At 40.8% G+C, this 21,561-nt stretch overlaps 1 protein-coding gene across 1 annotated transcript in view; it reads right to left on the reverse strand.

The window, feature by feature from the left end:
• Nucleotides 1-21,561, reverse strand: part of LOC309556060 (histone deacetylase 9-like) — an 861,320-nt gene that overhangs the window by 668,718 nt on the left and 171,041 nt on the right. The gene's annotated exons all lie outside the window — the stretch shown is intronic.

Raw genomic sequence — 21,561 nt, forward strand, 5'->3', positions numbered from 1 at the left:
AGCAATTTTCCCACGGTGGTGTGTGCGTCCCACCTCAGCCCCTTCTCCTCTCAATCAGCTGTTCGCTAAGTCTTAGAATTTCATCGGACCTTGAAAATGTCTTGTGTGCATGCGCACCGGGGCTCGCACCAGCCGGAAGTGACGAGGTCTGGAATTTTCATGGGTCCGACAACATTTTAGAACACTGGCAACCATCTGCGGATTCACCCATCCTCTGCAGCATTGCCACCATTTGTGTTCACTCTCCAGATCATTTTATTTAAAAGCCGTGTCTATGGCTAACTCCGCCTGATGTGGTTGGGTAAGAAGCTTTTATTGACAGCGGAACCTCCTGTCATTGCAATTCATGACAAGACAGATTAGTCCTGCCACCACCCAGGCCATTTAAGATAGTCATGTGACCTGGTAGACAACCATGCACCATACAGTTTTTGTAGCTGCTGACTTTTAATAAATACAAAAATGACTGGAGCTCCTCCTTAAACTTTATTGCTGTCTAATAAGCAAGATTAATGTGGAGGCCTCTTCAGCACCAGTAAAGGTCTGATTACACTGCATTAGGAACCAAGATTTCAGGGGCCATTTGTCATGGTGTAATGACACCTAGAAGTCGTAGAACAATGGTGGAATAACACTTGTGCATACCAGCACAGCATAAAAAAAAGGTTCACTAATGAAATTTCATTAGAACAATCTGTTAACTCCTCTGGAATCTGCTGTTTGGAACACTAGCCGGTGTTCACACATTGTTACAATAACAGAGGTGTTATTTACGTTTTAATCACTTCAAAACTGGCCACTCCTGGGCCCTATTAACGCCGCGACATTTATCATTGAGCCAATAAAAAACATTATTGCCTGGCATAAAAATGTTGCAGTAGGTCCTGCTCCACAAAACACTTTGCCGTTTTATTAACTATCACAGCCTTCGGTGCACACAGAGAGTGTGAAAACATGTGTTCAATAAACATTGAAGTGTACACATAAAAAAGATAAGGCCTAAAAATTTGTCCTAAACAAAAAGATCAGTAATGGTTTGGTCCTGAACTTTTCTTGAATGCCACATAACACATGCCTAATTTTGCTTTAAGATTTTCAAAGATGTTAGCAGGCAACAACACTTTATATATTCAAAAAATAATTTCACATATTTAAAAATTTAGATAAAAAAGTGTTCTTAGAAGCTGACATCTAGACAAACAGCTCAATATACCAATAAAATACATACAGTAAGTGTGTATTGTTTTATATACAAGCATTCTTCACAAAAAAGTATAACTTCATCCTCAGATAAATAAGCTCATCAGTGTTTGTCACTATGTCACTGTGTTTGTTTGCTATGAGGAAGGCGTAAAGTCAAAACGCGTCAGTATTTGTCATGTTGTCACCGCTATCCATGTTGGAATATAGAATTTTACTTGGAAGAAGTCTTTTCATGTGCCGGCTTTATTCATATAACATAGTGTTTGTCACGTTCCATCTATCATATGTTTTTCTGTTATTGTATTATGCTATTGATGTTTTTATATACACTATATTACCAAAAGTATTGGGACGCCTGCTTTTACATGCACATGAACTTTAATGGTATCCCATTCTTAGTCCGTAGGGTTCAATATGGAGTTGCTCCACCTTTTGCAGCTATAGAAACTTCAACTCTACTGGGAAGGCTGACCACAAGGTTTAGGAGTGTCTATAGGAATGTTTGACCATTGTTCCAGAAGGCTTGGCTCACAGTCTCCACTCTTATTCATCCCAAAGGTGTTCTGTGTTGTTGAGGTCAGGACTCTGTGCACACCAGTCAAGTTTTTCCACCCCAAACTCACTCATCCATATCTTTATGGACCTTGCTTTGTGCACTGGTGCGCAGTCATGTTGGAACAGGAAGGAGTCATCCCCAAACTGTTCCCACAATGTTGAGAGCATAAAATTGTCTAAAATGTCTTGGTATGCTGACGCCGTAAGAGTTCCCTTAATTGAAACTAAGGGGCAAAGCCCAACCTCTAAAAAACAATCCCCACACCATAACCCTCCCTGCACCAAAGATTTTGACCAGTGCACAATGCAAGGTCCATAAAGACATGGATGAGCGAGGAGGTGGAAGAACTTGACTGACCTGCAGAGAGTCCTGACCTCAACACGATAGAATATCTTTGGAATGAATTTGAGTGGAGACTGCGAGCCTGGCCTTCTCGTACAATTTTAGTGCCTGATCTCACAAATGGGCTTCTGGAAGAATGGTCAAACATTCCCATAGACACACTCCTAAACCTTGTGGACAGCCTTCCCAGAAGAGTTAAAGCTGTTATAGCTGCAAAGGGTGGCCCAACTCAATATTGAATCCTACGTACCAAGACTGGGATGCCATGAAAGTTTATGTGCTTGTAAAAGCAGGTGTCCCAATACTTTTGGTAATATAGTGTAAGCTGGCATCTAGTAGTGTGCCAAGTCACTACAACATGTTATTATGTGCATTTGGTACTTTCCCTTTTGTTTTCCCTTTTTTTATGCTATTTGTACAGACCTAGCTATATTTTCTCTGCTTTTCTCATGTTTCTTCAGTTAGATTTAATTCATTTAGCCAGGGCATAGAAAGTTACTGTCATCTTTACACATCAAAAGGTTGGAAAACATCCTCCATAATTGTAGTCATCTGAAGTAAAATGACATTAAAATTAACATATGTGTTTTTTTTGAGAAATTAAGGGGTTAGTTCACCTTTTCAGAAAAAATGTACAGGTGACCTATCACCATACACCCCCCCCCCCCCCGCCAGACCCTGCTGTACTTATCTCTGTGGATGGATGCTGAGCTGCCAGTGCCCATGCAGCTGGTCCAGCAGTCTGGGGATTTACGTCCCCAGCTCTTCTCCCTTTTCTCTGTGCAGTGATTCCAGATCAAAGTGATGCTCTTTGTTGGAGCTGGGAAAGCAGAATCACTCTGATCTATTCCAGAAATGTTGCACAGAGAAAAGGGAGATGAATGGGGATTTCAAATTGTCAGACTGCTGCACCAGCTGTGAGGGCACTGACAGCTCTTCACCCACCGAGGTAAGTACAGCAGGGAGCAGGGGGGTGGGGAGGGTGTATGGTGTTAGTTCACCTTTTCATGTTTTTATATCTGATGGTGAACTAACACTTTAAGCTTCCTGTGGACTGTGCCAAGTCATCAAGTCACCATGGGCCTGGGAGGGGCTAGGAGGTACAGTATGTCATCGCATATACTGGCATTTAAAACAGAACATTGCTTTTCCTTTCACTATCCAATTGCAGGCATGGGGACTTTGCTCTGATGATGGTGCAGTTTTTGTGTGGCAGAACTGTGTAAATCTCGGGGCTGTGTAGACAGAAATATATTTATTTGGCAGATAAAAGAGCTTTCATATTTGTACTGATCATGTGTTTTTCGCAGTTTACCTGGAAACAGGCACTTGAAAGCAGTGCCGGGACAAGGCCATCCAGCGCCCAGGGCAAAGATGCCAAACTGCGCCCCCTTCTTCCCTGAGGGTTAGGATCAGGTCACCCAAATCCCTGCAAAAAACTATTGTGCCCAGGGCAGCCGCCCCTCGCGCCCAGAGCAGCCTTCCCTCCTGCCCACCCCTTGTCCCGGCCCTGCTTGAATGAAATATCAGTAATAGTACTGGCACCATTAGGAAATGAAACAGCATTTCTGCATTACACAGTGGACATACAGTACACTAATAGCACATTCCAGCTGACTGGATATCATTACATCATGGAGCTGTTATCTTTGCCCATGGGGTAATCATTGAAATATTTAAATATAATTACAGCCACCAGTTTTTTTTTCAGTGTACCATTGGTGAAAAGTCAAAGAATACCACACAGTGTTAAACATATATTGCTTCACACACAGTATTTGGATTCTAAAAGCCAAGCTTGATTTATATTGTGCTTTAATGTGTTATGTGTTGTCCATTAATATGAAAATGGAACAAGAACTAAATAAGCAAAATCAATACTTGGAAAAGCTGAAGCAATTACATGAGCATGGCTGTGTCATTCAACACGAAGTGATGAACAGCTAGGTGAATAAAAACAGCTGCAAACCTTACATTTGGATTAAAACATTTTGTTTGCTTGCTTTTGTACTGAATAAAAGCACCATATTAAAAATTTCTATTTTTACATCAGAGTAACACCGAATCACCAAGGTGAATACCTGGAAAAAAACATTATTTCATCTTTTATACGAATATGAATCTCTGGATGGATAGGTAATGTGGGTATTAATAGGAGTTTACTCATTCTTGCCCCCTCTCCCCTACTAGATTATTATGTGTATAGCAGTGTCTAATGCTAGCCATACATTCAGCGTTTTCTAGACAACTCTAATAGAATCCTCCATCCACCATAAAGGGCATGGATGGAATCTCACCTGCCAGCTACTATCTTCAGACTAGGGTTGCCACCTTTTCTTCAAGCCAAACCCGAACACTACAGTGGGTGTGGCCAAATTTTGTTGACAGTGGGAGTGGCTTAAAGAGGAATGGTTAAATAAATCAAAAGTATTTGTGTACTCATAAAATATGCATAGATTAATAAAACAGATGTCACTGTAAAATATGAACTTAGCTTATTTTAAAAGTGGACAGTGTCAGTAGGGCAGTGTATTGTGTCAATAGGGCAGAGGCTGGTGTCTGTAGGCCAGTGGACAGTATCAGTAGATGGTGCCAGTAGAACAGTGGACCTGTCAGCGGGGCATTGGATGGTGTCTGTATAGCAGAGGTTGGTGTCAGTAGGGCAGTGGATGGTGTCAGTATAGCAGAGGTTGGTGTCAGTAGGGCAGTAGATGGTGCCAGTAGAACAGTGGACCTGTCAGTGGGGCATTGGATGGTGTCAGTATAGCAGAGGTTGGTGTCAGTAGGGCATTGGATGGTGTCAGTAAAGCAGAGGTTGGTGTCAGCAGGACAATGGACGGTGTCAGTATTTTTATATTTTTATTTTATTTTTTATTTTTCTTACAAATGTATTTTTTTACAATTTTTTCAACAGCCCTGTAGGGAGGCTTTGGTGAAATATCAGTGGTCTAAACAGTGATGCAGTCAGGTTTCCACCCAGCTACTTTGATTTTTCAATCAAAGTTTGTTGAGCCAGGTTGTAGACGGGTGAATTCACTGCCCCTTTAAAAAAGAATTTTCCTTAAATCCCCCCACCCACCCACCCACCCAGGTAGTGAGGTGAGTTTATTACCTTCCTGGCAGTATTCTATATATTGTCTGGGTGGTGTTTAGATAGAGGGAGTAGGTCTATGTGTAACAGAGCTGCCTGGTCATGGATATATATTGAGAGACTAAAGCAATTTCACTAAAACCCCAGGATGGGCATCCCTAGTACTGGTTAGGGTACACTGCTGACTTTAAAAGGACCTGTTGTGAATTGCTGTAATGAAGAATATTTATTGCTAAAGACTGTTACCTATTTCATACCTCAAGCATTTAATAAAATGGAGTCAGACCGACCAAACCTCTGTCTGAGTTATGGTGAATCAGGTTGATGTTTGTTATCACTGAAAGTTTGAGTTGGGACAGCACAAAAGTAAGCTACAATTCTGAACATGTACATCTAATTGGGAGTACACACTGTGGGATAAAGGGTCCTAAAGGAAATCACACTGATGCAAACCTGGTCTGTTTGGGGCTGGTGGTAGATAGGGAAAGAAGTCACCCTCTTGTCGGTGAGGAGCTGACCTCCTCCATATAGCATGTAGCATGCAGCAAGTGACCTGGGCCCTGATGTCACACAGGCCTCTGTTGTTGGGCAAACTGCCTGAGCCCTATCCTGCAACCACAGAAAAGACACAAGGACTTGCACAAGGAGTGCCCCAAGCCGTTGGTGGGTCATTGCTACACTGATCAGGAGAATAGTGAATGAAGGGTTTATGACCCACCATTCATAAACATATTGCAGAAAGAGAGTTCTGTATGGGCAGTGGACTGTATATGGGCACAGCAGTGAGGCCCTAGTCAGCCTTGTATTGTAACAGCCCCCCCAGTGGAGTTTGTGGTGACTCACTCATGGTTGGCCCTGCACTCAAGGTAGTGCTAACAGAGCTACCTATGGCTCTATGGTTGATTAAATCCCATTGAACTTTAAGCTGTGTACAGCCAGATTTATTTTTTCGCCACCTAATTTCCTTGCGCTGACACAATATTATGTATCGAAAATACTGGCCAGAAAATAAAGACTTAGTTTGAAAGGAATGTATAATGGATTTGTACAGTGGTTTTGTAGTGGTTCAGGCCTTAACACAGGCAGAAGTTGCTGTAATATCTGTTAAAATAACCCATGATGCTATGGGAATTCTTTGCCATGAAATAAATGTTTAATTGTTAAATAAAGATTGAATAAATAGCAAAAAAACCTAGATAAAGAGATAAACAGTTCAAAATCACACATTTTTAAGCATTCCTGAAAAAAAAACAAGGTCTGATTATTTAATCGCTGGCAGTTGCCCAGATGAACACTCTGCTTTGATGTTAGTGGTCCTTTGGACTGCTTTACCAGCTGGTTGAGCAAACTGGAGCACATAAACCATTTTTCCCACCTCATTTTGGATCCATAATAAGTATGTCTTCTACTCTATTATCAGATGACAGTGTGGTGTTAAAAGCAGGGGGCCCAAAGTCACCCACAGGACAACAGAAGTCCACTGCAGAACATTCCACCAGTAGTGAAAGGTTATGTAGTCCTTTGGACCACTTTCTACCAATACACTTACATGCTTTGTGAATATTTGATTCAAATTACCATTTGAGCAGATTTTGCATTATATGACTAACTTCTTAGAAAAGAAAAAATATAAGAACAAAGATTCATTTAATCATTACTAAATCTAGGAAGGTTAGAAAATATATAGCAGATGTGGGACATAACCAAAGGAAGTGAAAATATATCCAATCACCTTCAATCCATTCTGAGATCTCAACAATTCAACATATACTGTATACCACACAAAAATATAAATCCTCATTGTACTATCCCTATACGTTGTAAGATGACATCTTTCCAAACTCCAGATTGTAAATCTTGGTGTCATATCATATTCTTATTTAAACATGTACTACGTCATTCAAGTGTTACATTTAAGGTATTAGATGTACTTAAAAAGCATAAAATGCTGAATGAAATTAATGTTTAGAAAATCATACATGGCTCTCACATTAGAAGTGGTGGTAAATTATGCAGTGAAAATGTAAAAGTTTTATGTCACCTTATTAAAACAGTTAAACACCACTGCATTTATGCACTATGGATTTATGTATGCATATCCTATTTTTTTTTTTTTTGCTTTTTAGTAAAAAAAAAAAAAAAAAAAAAAAAACCTGTATTGATAGGAAAAAAGAAACTGCCACTGTTAAATCAATCACAGGGTCAGAGGTCACCTGAAGTCGGACATTTTCTGTCCTGCAAATTGCCTGACCTTGCCCAGCAGTGGTGGAGTAATTGTATGGCAGGCCCAGGGCTTTTCTCAGTTAGTGGATCATGTAGAAGGGTCAACATTCTCAGCTATTTGTGTTTTGTTGCAATACATGTTTGTAAGAAAATATTCCTGCAGGGTTTAGAAAGCAGTGTTCAAATTTTACATTTTATCTTATGCAGCGGTATACTCCGTGCAATTTACCATATTTACATATGGTGGTGGCAATATTATCAGAAGGCATGCGGGTTCACTGAGTGTGTGTAGGTATTGGAAATTATCATTTTATATTCCTAAAAAGATGTTACCAGCATAAAAAAATTGCAGGAAAAAAAACCAGAAAACATAAGTGCTTTCAATACCTATTTTCATTGTTTTCCTTTCCATTAATGTTTTTTTAATTACTTGCAATGTCCCTTTGAACTTGCTAAAAAATGTGGCTACCTCTTACCTCCACCCTTACTTTGGACTCCCTACATAACCTTTTAGGTAGCTGTTGTGGCAAGAGTCAAAGGGACATTACAGCCAAGAGGCAGAGCCAAGCAGTCTCAGGCACTGGATTTCTACACACGAGAGGCTTTTACAGGTAAACAACATGCAAAAAATATGGCAAAGGACTGGGTAAACCTAGCCTAGTCTTTCTAGCCCTCCAATTTTCTAAGGTCTCCATTGATCTATAGGGAGTCAATATTGTACACAGGCATGGCCAGCACATGGAAAACCTTCTGGTCTGAGGTTGTGAGCACCATGCTACACCACTCATGAAGAGGTAAGTAAGCATGTGGGTGGTTCTAGCTTAGATTAGGGTGTTTTTTTTTTTTTTTTTTTTACCTTTAGAGGTAACATTTATTGAGAGCAATAAAAGGCTGTCCTTGCAGAACACTTTCTAAAAAATAAAGTCTAAAAACGTGTAATTTGAAACTCATTTGCAATGAAGAGCGCTGGAGTGCAGAACTATTTTTTCTCATCCCCATGGCCCCCTGATCTGCCCTCATTATATATTCTATGACTGTTAACTACAGGTATTCCTACCACTCTTGAAACTGAGAAAGCTCATAAGATCGGCAATGAAATGTCATCAGGCTGTAGTGTGTTCTCAGACAGGTCCTGTTTGGGGGACTTCCGGTAACATAAGAGAAACAGCAATGCACAATCAGTACATACAAATATTCTATGCATTGGCACACATAGTTAAAAATATGTGTTTAAGCTGATCTCTTTTACAAGTATATCTAATTAGGAAGTATTGTGTATAAACAAAATAAGGGAACAGTAAGTAAGGACTAAGTAAGGACTAATCAAACAGCACTACAAATGAATTCGTGTGTAGCACAATCAAGCCTTTTTAGAACAGAATGTACTCACGTCTCATTTCATTATATATCCCACAAATGAGAGTATTCGTCCTCCTTTTTTGAACAGTAGCTGCATGTAACAGGGTGTTTCTCTGTAGTTCTCACTCTTGGCTCTAGATGTCTTCTCTTGTCTTATTTTATTTTTATGGAATTGTTTTTAGGGGAAATTCCTCCCTTTAGTTCTAAAATTAGATGGGTGAACTTAACATAGGATAAATGTGTCCTCTTCTGTGGGCTCTAGACGCCATCTTGGGGAGGTCTGTGTTACCTTTGGATGCCAAGCACCCACATGAATTGCAGCCATTTTGTGCCAGGTGATATAGAGATTTATATAATCACTACCTGTATACCAGTAGTAAGGTAGTGATAAGAGGAGGTGTGAGGGGGAACCGTTTTTCACTCTGGGAGAAGATAAGCCGGCAACCATAAAGGTTCTTTTTGGACTTATGCCCCCTCTTGTGGGGAGCAGCATTGCCCTGACTGGTGGTTGGGGGCTAAACATGCAGAGATCTCTTCGGTATATAGAGTACCTTTCTGAGGATAAGGACTGTGTGAGTACCAGACTCCTCCATGGAAGCATAGTTTAAAGTTTGACAAATTATCCAAATGAGCACTTTTTCTCGTTTAACTAAAGATGTATACCTCAGTAAAGATTCAATATTATTGCAACTACATTCCTGGTGGGACCTTTATTATTGGAAATGGGGACTTGAATTAGTATTAGCACCTGATGGAGGGCTCTGTAGTTGTGTAGACTAGTCTAACTCTGACACACTGAAAGCTCCTCATGTCCCAGTAGTGCAAGAATGATGGTCACTATGTTAGTGTCCCCTGTGATGGCTCTAAATGTTTGGGATATTTGGTCCCTGTTTTGGGATGTGGAAATTTCTAGCTGGGCTGGTGGTAAAGCCATTGTGTGGTCCTGGGTTTGGGGAATCGATATCAGATAGCCTTGAAGTATATAGATGAACTGAGTAATATCTGTTCTGCCAAAGCTGAATCATTTGAGGTGAATAGGCTCTGTTTGGGAAAGGGGTAGTTGGCCTGCTGGATGGAAAATAGCTGTGCTTTATGGAGTAATCGGGTTTCCATTTTCTTGAAATGCACCACAGACCTTAGGTTCCCTTGTCTTGATGGCCCTGGTGTTGCAGAGGTGCCTCCAGGTAGTGGCTTGGAGGTACTGGGAAAATAGAGTCCTCTAGCATGTAAAGTTTCTCTGAGAGAGTAATGAAGCTAAGAAGAGATGAGTCCAGAGTTAAGAGATTGGGTTGACCCCTCCTAAATGTCTTATAAGGAAGACAGCCTTAAAGCAGGATCTGGATTGACAACCTGCTGGAAAGGGTATATGAAGGTTACTATGTAAATCATTCCCTTTTAACACAATAACCAAATGCAGATCTTGAACTACTTGTGTATAGTGCATGACTGGTTGAGATCAAATTTAAAAATTTGATCTCAAAGTCAAAAGCCAAGAAGCAAGCTATCACATAATGCCACATACAGACTTTTTTTCTTTTTTTTTTGTCCATATATATATATATATATATATGGAAACCAGAGCATCTGTCAAGCAGGACCCACTGAGTAAGTATAACCATTAAAGTTCCAAAAAAGCTAGGGTCCAAAGTTTGAAGGTAATGATATAAGAAGGAGCTGTATCTGTCTCTAACGCGATAGTAAAAGTCCACAGAGGGACAAGGGGGGAATTGGGACTATGCGATAACAAATAAAATATGATAGAAAATAGAAATATTGAAAATTTGTATCCTAAAAAAGATTTTTAATAGTACAAAACACATCAACAAAAATCATTGTTGTTTAGGATAAAAACCATGAAACAATACAAAAAGACATTAACATATGTATACAGGAAAGCCCCTACTATCGATACAATTAGGTTAACAATTTCACCATAACCATTAAGGTTATGGTGAAATTAAAAGACCCACAATGCTCCCCAAACACATTGGTACACAGCAGGGCTTGTTAGAACAAAAAGGTATTCAAATATCTCTTTCCAACTTAAACTCTATTGCTGCCATCACACTCTTTTATGCCAATACAAGATTCTTTGGGCATGTGGGTACTTTAGTCTTCCCCCTCTAGCCCTCTGTGCCACAGTATCGGTCAGCAAGATTGGCCATTACACTAACAGACTAATGTGCAGTGCAAGAGGTGATGGGGATAAAAGATACCAAAATATGTGTAGATTATGCTGACAGTTCCTTTAATGATTACCTTTAATGAGAGAACAGGAAGAATACAGATTCAGTAATCATAATCTGGACATATATACTGTAGCTTTTATTTGGTATACTGTTTTTATTAATGCCCTGCTCTTTTTTTTTTTTTTTTTTTTATTATAGACTTACAAACCCGTTAAACAAAAGCAAATTCCCCTTGCTTTTGCCTAGGTGGGTATAACACAATAAGTAATGGAAAACCTTCTCAGTGAGAACACAGCATTTCAAACCTGGCCCCCTTCCGGTCTATCCAAAACTAAAAGAAGAATATGTTTGGCTAAAGTTGGGATTTGAATGTGCTGGTTATCACTTACTGAAGCTTGTTAAAGTTTGCATGGTAAACACAAGCACTGCTGAAATGACACTGCTCTAACCTTGTTGAAGGCTCTTTTTTTTATGCTTTGTGAAACACCTGTTACATATTTTTTTTTTTTTATAGGGCTCCGCTGCGGTCCTTTTTTTTTTTTTTCCACGGGGCGGATGACATTTCTGTCATCCGCTCCGTGTGCCCGCATATCATCCCATCCATTTGCGGATGATATGCGGACATAATGTAAGTCTATGGGGGTTTGCGGAAGTCAGCGGATGGTTTAGGGTTTTGTTCAGTTCCAAAAAACAGAACAGAACTGACAGGAAGAACATCAGATGTCAGCGGATGGTATTCCGCTGACATCTGCAATGCCATAGACTTACATTATGTCCGCAAATCATCCGCAAAAAAATAGGATGATTTGCGGACATACGGAGCGCCCGTGTGAAAGGGCCCTTAAGCCCGTGGTGTGTGAAAACAGACTCAAAAGACTTACACCCGGTGCATAAAAAAGTGCACACACACGCAAACGTGAGACACACAAAAAGTGCACAAGGCGTACACATAGCCCTCCTCCAAAAAGGAAGGGCCCTGACCCTGATCCCCCGAGGCGCGAAGCTCTTGACGGGAACTGAGGTACTCACTTTGGTCCATCCAGCCGAAGCCAGGCAGACCCCGTTCTCCAGGGGGACTGCCGAAACAGCCCACCCCCGAAGGGAGACCCCATGAGAGAGGGCGAACTAAGCCAGAAGGCCATATCCACCCCCTCCCAAGACTTTCAGGGCAGGCCCGAGGACCTACGCCATACAAGTCGTGCAAGTGACAACCAAAAAGGACAAACGTGAACACACCTGTTACACATAATAGACTTCAGACTATTCATTTCAAGCTGATCCCTGTATTGGCCTAGAGGCCATTCATACTACTGTGTGGCAATTTACATTTCAAACATTAGTGTGATGCAGGGCACTTTATTCTGAGTAGCACTCCCCATTCACCTTGAGAACAGCCATGTGTTGCAGCGCAGAGTAACGTATACTGCTAGAAATGGTACATGCACCTTTTTTGTGCATTAGGCCGGGAGCTGAGAACATGTGTTAATAATTACAATTGTGCAAATGGAGATTTACATATATTCTCTCTTCACAAGTGTTGTTCCTCCTCCGTATATTATGTGACACTACAGTTATGTTACTGTGATTGTCTACAAAACAGAAGCAGCATGGAACTACAAAAACCTGAGCTATTTAAAAACTTCATATACATATTCATGCAAATACCTTGGCAATAAACTGATGAGCATTCTGGGTATTGATAGAAGATTTGACTTCTCTACAAAAATTTGGGCTATTCAAACACTTCATATACCTAGGCATGCAAATACCTTGACAATATATAAACTGAAGAGCATTCTGGGTATTGCTAGAAACCGTAACTTCCCTCTCCCTAACATAATTGCTGGGCAAGCTTTGTCCCCTCGTCTTGTGTCCATACTCTAATTAACCATCCTTCTCTTGGGGTTGAGCTGCTGACTAATGAATGGTTAATGAAGTCAGTACTGCTAACACCACAAACAACACCAAAGCATCCCTAATATGTATATATTAGTAAGGTGCAATTTTTGGACCCTTTACTATGTTAAAAGACAGCATCTAATATATATACTATACAAACTATGTAAAACAAGTAAAGTCGACACAGTGGTCAAGCTGTGTTATATTTGAGCTAAAGATTTACTTTACACCAGAGGTCTTCAAACTATGGCCATCCAGTTGTTCAAGAATTGCAATCCCCATCATGCCTAGTCATGTATGTGAATGTCAGAGTTTTCCAATGTCTCTTGGGATGTGTAGTTCTGCCACAGCTAAAGGGCCGTAGTTTGGGGATCCCTGCTCTACACTATCTTTAAAAAGGAGGGGATTAGAGGTTAATCTAAGGGTTAGTGGCAATGGGTTTTTGAATTTCTTCTCTCTCCATACAAGTTTATGGAAATGTAATAGCAGCTTGTAGCTACTCAACTGCACCTACAATTAAATCTAAATGATGTCAAAAGCATACTACATTAGTCCATCAAAGGCTGTTGACACTGACCCCAAAACCTAGTATATATGGGCATTTCTAAACATAATAGAGCATGTGTCTTTCACAGCACTTGCAAAGCATTCAAGAAATTTCAGTTCATTTTATTAAAAACCCTAAAACATGTTTCAGCTCTAGTTTGGGAATGGTTAATGCTCACCCCGCTGGCAGTGCTGTCTGTCACTTCAAACAAGTTGTTATCAGGTGTATTGGGCTCTCACCAAGCTCCAACACTGAACAAAGCCTACAGAATCCTACTAGGAGTATATTTAAGACCCCAATTTACACTTGCACTGGGGGCTGTTTTAAACATAGGAGACTCAGCAAGAATCCTTGTGAATAGATGTGGGTGAGGAACCCCAATTCAAAACAATGGGAGTCTGACTGTTGACTGCACTGCTGAAATGACTGAGAAATCGTCTTTTTAAGGCCATGTGCACACTGGGTATCTAGCCCCATTAGTCCAATCCTGGCATTTTTGTGTACTTGGGAGGCACTGGTGCAGTGTCCAGCCCAGCTGCATGCAGGTATTCTGAGATCTGGGCATACATCCCAGAACTTTTTGCCAAGTGGGTATACACAACACAATAAGTAATGGAAAATCTTCTCAGTGAGAACACAGCATTTCAAACCTGACCCCCTCCCTAGTTGATCCAAAACTAAGAAAAGAAAAAGGTTTGGTAAAAGTTGGGCTTTGAATGTGCTTGTTATTGCAAAACATGCTGAAGTTTGTTAACAATTCGAATAGTGAACACTAGCATTGCTGAACTAAAGTTACTCCAAACTTGCTCAAGGTTTTTTTTTTTAATACTTTGTGAAACACCTGTACACATGATAGGCTTTAGACTAGTAATTACAAGCTGATCCATGTGTTGGCCACACTAGTGCATTGTGATAATGTGTGGCAATGCACATTTTAAACATTAGTCTGATGCAGAACCAATTACTTTGGACAGCACTCCAATGCATTGTGAGAACAGCCATGTGTTACAGAACAGTGTAATGTACACTGTCAGAAATGGTACATGCACCTTTTTTGTGCATTAGGCTGCTGATAACATGCAATAATATTTGCAATCGTGCAAACGGACCTTTAGATATATATTCTCTGTCTTGATCAGTGATGTTCCTCCTCCCCTTCTGTGATTATAAAGTATATTATGTGACACTACAGTTATGTTACTGTGATTGTCTACAAAACAGAAGCAGCATGGAACTACAAAAACCTGAGCTATTTAAAAACTTCATATACCTATTCATGCAAATACCTTGACAATAAACTGAAAAGCATTCTGGGTATTGATAGAAGATTTGACTTCTCTACAAAAAGTTGGGCTATTTAAATGCTTCACATACCTAGGCATGCAAATACCTTGGCAATACATAAACTGAAGAGCATTCTGGGTATTGATAGAAAAAGTAGAGTCATTGGCAGACACACTGGAGGTCCCAGGTTCAAGTCTGGGTCCTGACATTGTGAAAATACACCCGTTAATTGATAGAAAACGTAACTTCCCTCTCCCTAACATAATTGCTGGGCAAGCTTTGTCCCCTCGTCTTGTGTCCATACTCCAATTAACCATCCTTCTCTTGGGGTTGAGCTGCTGACTAATGAATGGTTAATGAAGTCAATACTGCTAACGCCACAAACAACACTAAAGCATCCCTAATATGTATATATTAGTAAGGTGCAATTTTTGGAACCATTACTATGGTAAAAGATAGCATCTAATATACAAATTCTGAAAATGAGTAAAGTTACGTTTACATGGTGGTTAAGCTGCGTTGTACTTGAGCTAAAGATTTACTCTACATTACCTTTAGAAAGGATAGAGGTTAATATAAGGCTTAGTGGCAATGGGTTTTTGAATTGCTTCTCTCTCCATACAACTTTATGGAAATGTAATAGCAGCTTGTAGCTACTTAACTGCACCTACAATTAAATCTAAATGATGTTGAAAGCATACTACATTAGTCCAACAAAGGCTGTTGACGCTGACCCCAAAACCTAGTAGATATGGGCATTTCTAAACACAATAGAGCATGTGTCTTTCATAGCACTTGCAAAGCATTCAAGAAATTTCAGTTCACTTTATTAAAACCTATAAAACATGCTTCAGCTCTAGTTTGGGAATGGTTAATGTTCATCCCGCCAAGTGGGTATACACAACACAATAAGTAATGGAAAATCTTCTCAGTGAGAACACAGCATTTCAAACCTGAGCCCCTCCCTAGTTGATCCAAAACTAAGAAAAGAAAAGGTTTGGTTAAAGCTGGGCCTCGAATGTGCTTGTTATCGCTAAACATGCTGAAGATTGGTAACAATTCGTATAGTGAACACTAGCAATGTTGAACTGAAGCTACTCCAACCTTGCTCAAGGTTTTTTTTTAATACTTTGTGAAAGGCCTAGGGGCCATTCACACAAGTGCAGGGATTTCCAAACTACAGCCCTGCAGCTGTTGCAGAACTCCACATCCCATGAGGCATTGTAAAACTCTGACATTCGCATACATGACTAGGCATGATGGCAATTGTAGTTCCTGAACAACTGGAGGGCTGTAGTTTGGGAATCCCTGCACTAGTGCATTGTGATAATGTGTGGCAATGCACATTTTAAACATTACCCTGTTGCAGAACCATTTACTCTGAATAGCACTTGAATGTATCTTGAGGACTATCATGTGCTGCTGCACAGAGCACTGTGCATTGGATAGCTCATAACATGCGGTAAAATTTTGTCCACGGTGGTGCAAAAACCTAGAATGAAAAAACCCGTAAGTGAACAAAAATGTGTATGTGAAACACACACACTAAAAAGTGCACTTAAGGGTGTGCTCTAGTCCAACCCCCGAAGGAGTAGGACATCTACCCTGAACCCCAGAGCGCAAGGTTCCTGACAGGGACATGGGTTTCCACGGTATGCCTAGCCAGAAGGCCTGGAAGAACCCATTGTCAGCTAAACCAACCCCAAATACTTAGTCAGGGGAGCTCTCCCAAAGATAGACACCCCCCCCCCCCCCCCAAGGCAGGGAAGGAACCTGAGGGCCAAACATCCTCCCCCTAAATGTCAGGGTAAGCCCAAGGACTCACACCATTCAGCAAGTGAGAAAACACTCACAAAATTAAAAGTGACAGATGTGGGAGAAAATAAATAGATAATAATAATAAAGTGGTCGTGCATGTCGGTGCACTGGCCAGGCTCACATTTGCAATTGTATAAATGGGCCTTACATCAAATCACATTCTTTCAACCAGTGTAGTTCTTTTGCCTTCTATGACACTACTTTTATATTATTGTGATTGTGAAAAATGAAGCAGCATGACCCCATGGCTATTTAAATGCCTCATAAAGCTAGGCATGCAAATATCTTGGCAATTAAACTGAAGAGCATTCTGGGTATTGATAGAAAATTTACACATCTCTGTCAAACTTAAATCCTTGGTAGGTTTTATACACTCTTTCTGTGACCATGCTCTAATCAGTCATCCTTATCTTGGGGTTGTGTTGCTGAATGTGAAATGAGGTCATTGCTGTTAGCACTACAGGTAACACCAAAGTATCCCGAATATGTGTCGTTTTTTAATCCTTTGATATGTTAAAAGATAGCCTCTAATATGCAAGCTCTGAAAAAGAATTATGTAAAGCACCATTTACCCATGGTTTGGGTGTGTGCTGCAAAATCTTTAAAAAGAAGCAGGATAGAGGTTACTATAGGGGGTTAGTGTTGAGGGGCTTTTGTTTTCTTTAGAGCTGCTTTTCTCCCCATACAGGTTTATGTGAATGTAATATTCAACTGCACCTTTAATGAATTCTGAATGATCTTAAAAGTATCTCAAATTATGACAAAAGCACACTACATTAGTACATCAAAGGCTGTTGCCACTAACTCCAATACTTAGTATATATGGGCATTTATAAACACAATAGAGCATGATTCTTACAAAGCACTTGCAAATCATTCAAGACATTTCAATCCACTATAATTTATAAAGCCTCTAAAACATGCTTCAGCTCTAGTTTGGGAATGCTTGAAAAAACAAGATGGGATAAATGAGGGTGTGTGAAAAACAGCCGATCCCTAGTTTGAAATACTTACCCACCAGTCTGCTAACAAACCAAAATAAACCTATCTAACAAATAAGTTAAAAGCAGGAGTTTAATTAACACATATTTGCAAATGCATGCGGAAGCTGCAAGGCCAGCGACAAGGCATCCTGCGTTCTTGCAGAGCCTAACACTAAATAACACTGCTCAACCTGAGTGTATAAGTGTCTTCACAAAGTGAAGTACATGCTTGCTAATAGGTGGATTGGAAACAGATGGGATTGGAGACCACCCAATCCTCCCCCACCTGCTCCAATCCACGACTGGCAACTAAACTCCTGCTTTTAACTTATTTGTTAGACAGGTTTATTTTGGTTTGTTAGCAGACTGGTGGGTAAGTATTTCAAACTAGGGATCGGCTGTTTTTCACACACCCTCATTTATCCCATCTTGTTTTTTCAATTGACAGGGATGGAGACACTGTGCAGTGCTCGCCAGTTCTCATATAAAGTCCCAAATTGCCCATTTCTTGTATCTTACTAGGGATGGAGACGCTTGCTTTACAGGCGGGTGTCTCACTCAAAGTCCCCATTTGCCTATGGCATCTTTACTATAGGGATGGGGGTGTGTGTCTCCCAGCTGATCACATTTAGTTTGCACCCCATGGCTTTTTTGTGCAGCCATGCGTTTTTCGTTGCCAGTCGTGGATTGGAGCAGGTGGGGGAGGATTGGGCGGTCTCCAATCCCATCTGTTTCCAATCCACCTATTAGCAAGCATGTACTTCCCTTTGTGAAGACACTTATACACTCAGGTTAAGCAGTGTTATTTAGTGTTAGGTTCTGCAAGAACGCAGGATGCCTTGTCGCTGGCCTTGCAGCTTCCGCATGCATTTGCAAATATGTGTTAACTAAACTCCTGCTTTTAACTTATTTGTTAGACAGGTTTATTTTGGTTTGTTAGCAGACTGGTGGGTAAGTATTTCAAACTAGGGATCGGCTGTTTTTCATACACCCTCATTTATCCCATCTTGTTTTTTCAATTGACAGGGATGGAGACACTGTGCAGTGCTCGCCAGTTCTCATATAAAGTCCCAAATTGCCCATTTCTTGTATCTAGTTTGGGAATGCTTAACATTGATATTACTGACAATGCTGTCTGTCACTTCAAACTAGCTGTTATTAGATTGAGCAGGCTCTCACCAAGCTCCAACACAGAATAAAGCTTATAGAATCCTACTAGGAGTCTGTTTAAGGCCCCATTCATACTTGCAAATGGCGCTGTTTGTGATTACCTACAGGAGACTCAGCGGGAATCCTTGTGAATAGTTTTAGATGGGTAGCCCCATTCAAAGCAATAGGAGACTGACTGTTAAATGCACTGCTGAAATCTTCTTTTTAAGGCCACATGCACACTGGGCGTAAAGCCCCATATGCCCAATCCTGGCATTTTTATGTACCTGGGAGGCACTGGTAAAGTGTCCAGCCCAGCTGCCTGCAGAATCAGAATGCAGGTATTCTGAGTTGTGGGCATACAACTCTGAACACATAGGGCACTAAATGTGCCGCCCGCTGGGCTGGACACTAAACCCATGTCTACAGGGTGCATCATAACGCTGCCATTGGACACACAGGGGATAGATAACCAATGTGCATATGGACTAATTCTTTTCCAGGAATGTCAACCTCCCTCCCTGGCCTGTGCTCCATAGTTCCTTACACCGCCCCTCACCAAACTAAGCTACTGGTTGACTGCCCTTTAACGGTTGGCTTCTCAGTGGACTTCAGAGGAACATTTCTGTTTGCTAGTGAGAGCAGCAGGAGAAGAAAAAAAAAAAAAGAAAAACGTATCCATGTCACTTGTATGGACAGCTTTTTGTATTTTCTTGGCAGAGCTGCTTAAAATACTTCAAGAAAGCTGCTTTGTACAAAACACTTTTGGAATACCTAAGAAATATGAGGCTAGCAGGCCGTTCAAACCTGCAAAATGTTACTTTTCAGGAGAAAGGACCATCTAATGCAATACAAAGCACGCAATGACTCAAAACCACTGATTGTCAATTGGAAAGTATGCAAATAGTAGCAATAGATACAACAGTATGAACTATTGTCATGTAGTGCTTGTTTTGAAGGGATCAGTCAGGTTAAGGTAAGGTGAACTATAAGAAACTGCACAGACTTTTCCCAATGTTGGGGCTAATTTTTAAATCATTTAAATCTCACAGTAAATCATTTTTCAGATAGCATTTGACAGGCAGTATGTCAACTCCTCACTGACTGTAAGCAGGTGCTTACAGGTGTTGTTTCTGATTTAGCTAGTTTAGCAGGCTGTCTAGAGGGGAATGAGTAAGCTGATCTTGGCATGGCTGGGTTCTGTTCTTGGTCTTCTGTTGCCAATACAAAAGGAAAAGGCTCTGCTCATGGGTTTTTTTTTTTTGCTGTAACCCAAGTAGAAAACAAGACCAGAGACCCCTCAAGGGAGAACACCTTTGTTAGGACTCTGTCAGATCACAGACTTATGCCTCGTACACACGCAACAATTATTGGCTGACCGATCATTCGACTTTTGTCCAAGTTGTGTTTTGTTGGTTGGAATGTGCCTAGGCACACAAATTTTCTCGGCCAACAAAAATCTACTTCATAAGTGATGTCATGTGCTGGTTTACTTTCCGTGTGTTTTTTCTTCTCTGAGCATGCCCAGTCTTGCTCATCAGATTTTTGTCTGCCGAAATCTGTACTGACTGACGGAAAATCGGCCGTTGTGTTGACGGACAAAAAAAATTTTATAGCATGCACACCAGATTTTTTTCGGCCGAAAAGTCGGAGTCGATTGTCGAAAGCATTATACTAACAAGCCGAAAATCGGCCGATCGGACTTTTGCCGAAAATTCCCGGCCAATAATCAATGCGTGTGTACGAGGCATTAGGAACTCTTACCTTGGTAAGGTATATACTGGGAAGCCTGCAGTTAGGAAGGAATGTTACTGAATGTGCAATATACAATTGGTCTGAAGTTATTTAAAGGGGTGCATAGAGGTACACAGCATATCGAAAGAATAGGGTCTGTAAAGCACATACGGGGATGAAAGGAGAAGGAACAGAAGGCCATCATGAAGGGTTAACTCAAAGAAGGAGTTGGCAGAAAGAGTGTAGTTGCTACTGGTAACCCTGAACTGATGGAAATGTGTTAGCAGCCAGGCAGAGTGACATGTCCAACGGTAGCGAGGAAGTCGGTGCTGTTTCCCTCCCCAGCGGTCAGTTCCCCAAAAGCAATCAGGACCAAAACCCGCAGTATGGACACCGCATAAACCTATCCGTATGGTAGAGGACAGCTAAAGGAGGTAAACAAATGCACATGTGAGCTCCCGGCTTAGTGTACAGCAGGATCCCATTCTGTCCCTGGGAGTGAGGTGGCAGAGGAAAACTGGACTGGTGGAGCAGGACACAAGCTCATTGGTGTCCCTCTCTAAATGCGACATTCAGACGATAAGGTGTGCAATGAACAGGGACGGAATATTTTACAGTTGGACTCTGCATGTGGTTACACAGCTGCGCAAGGTGTACAGTTCACTACTAATCTGGGGTAACGCCTTAAAGCTGATCTTCACATGACCATGGCCCTGCCTGTTTTGGGCATTAGTGAGCGTGTACACTGTATCACTTTAGTAGGCACTGCTACTACAGTGATTTCCAGCTCCCATGGGGATTCCACAGGTATGGCACATACATACATACATTGGTCCAAGCTGGCCTTCTTAACTTCTTAAAAATTGCCATGCCTAAACGATAGCTTTACCATACATGGGTACGTTTAGATTCAGTTCTTACAAAAGAGCTGAGAATTGCTGATCTTGTAGCAACTGCTGAGCTCTAACCATAAATAGATCCAGGATCTTGCAGAGAGAATATTTTCTGAATGTACAACCAGAAATGCCCAAGCTTGATGAAAGTAGAAGCTTCAGCTGATTTTTATTGGCTATTGACAAACCAACAGGTTAAACTTAATGATATGTGAAATTCTCTGTGTGTGGTGTGTAATAGATATCCATACAATCATAAGACATAACAATTCTGAATAATAAACCTGTACT

The sequence above is a fragment of the Pelophylax lessonae genome (genome assembly GCF_965119305.1).
Source record: "Pelophylax lessonae genome assembly, chromosome: 5".
NCBI lineage: Eukaryota > Metazoa > Chordata > Amphibia > Anura > Ranidae > Pelophylax > Pelophylax lessonae.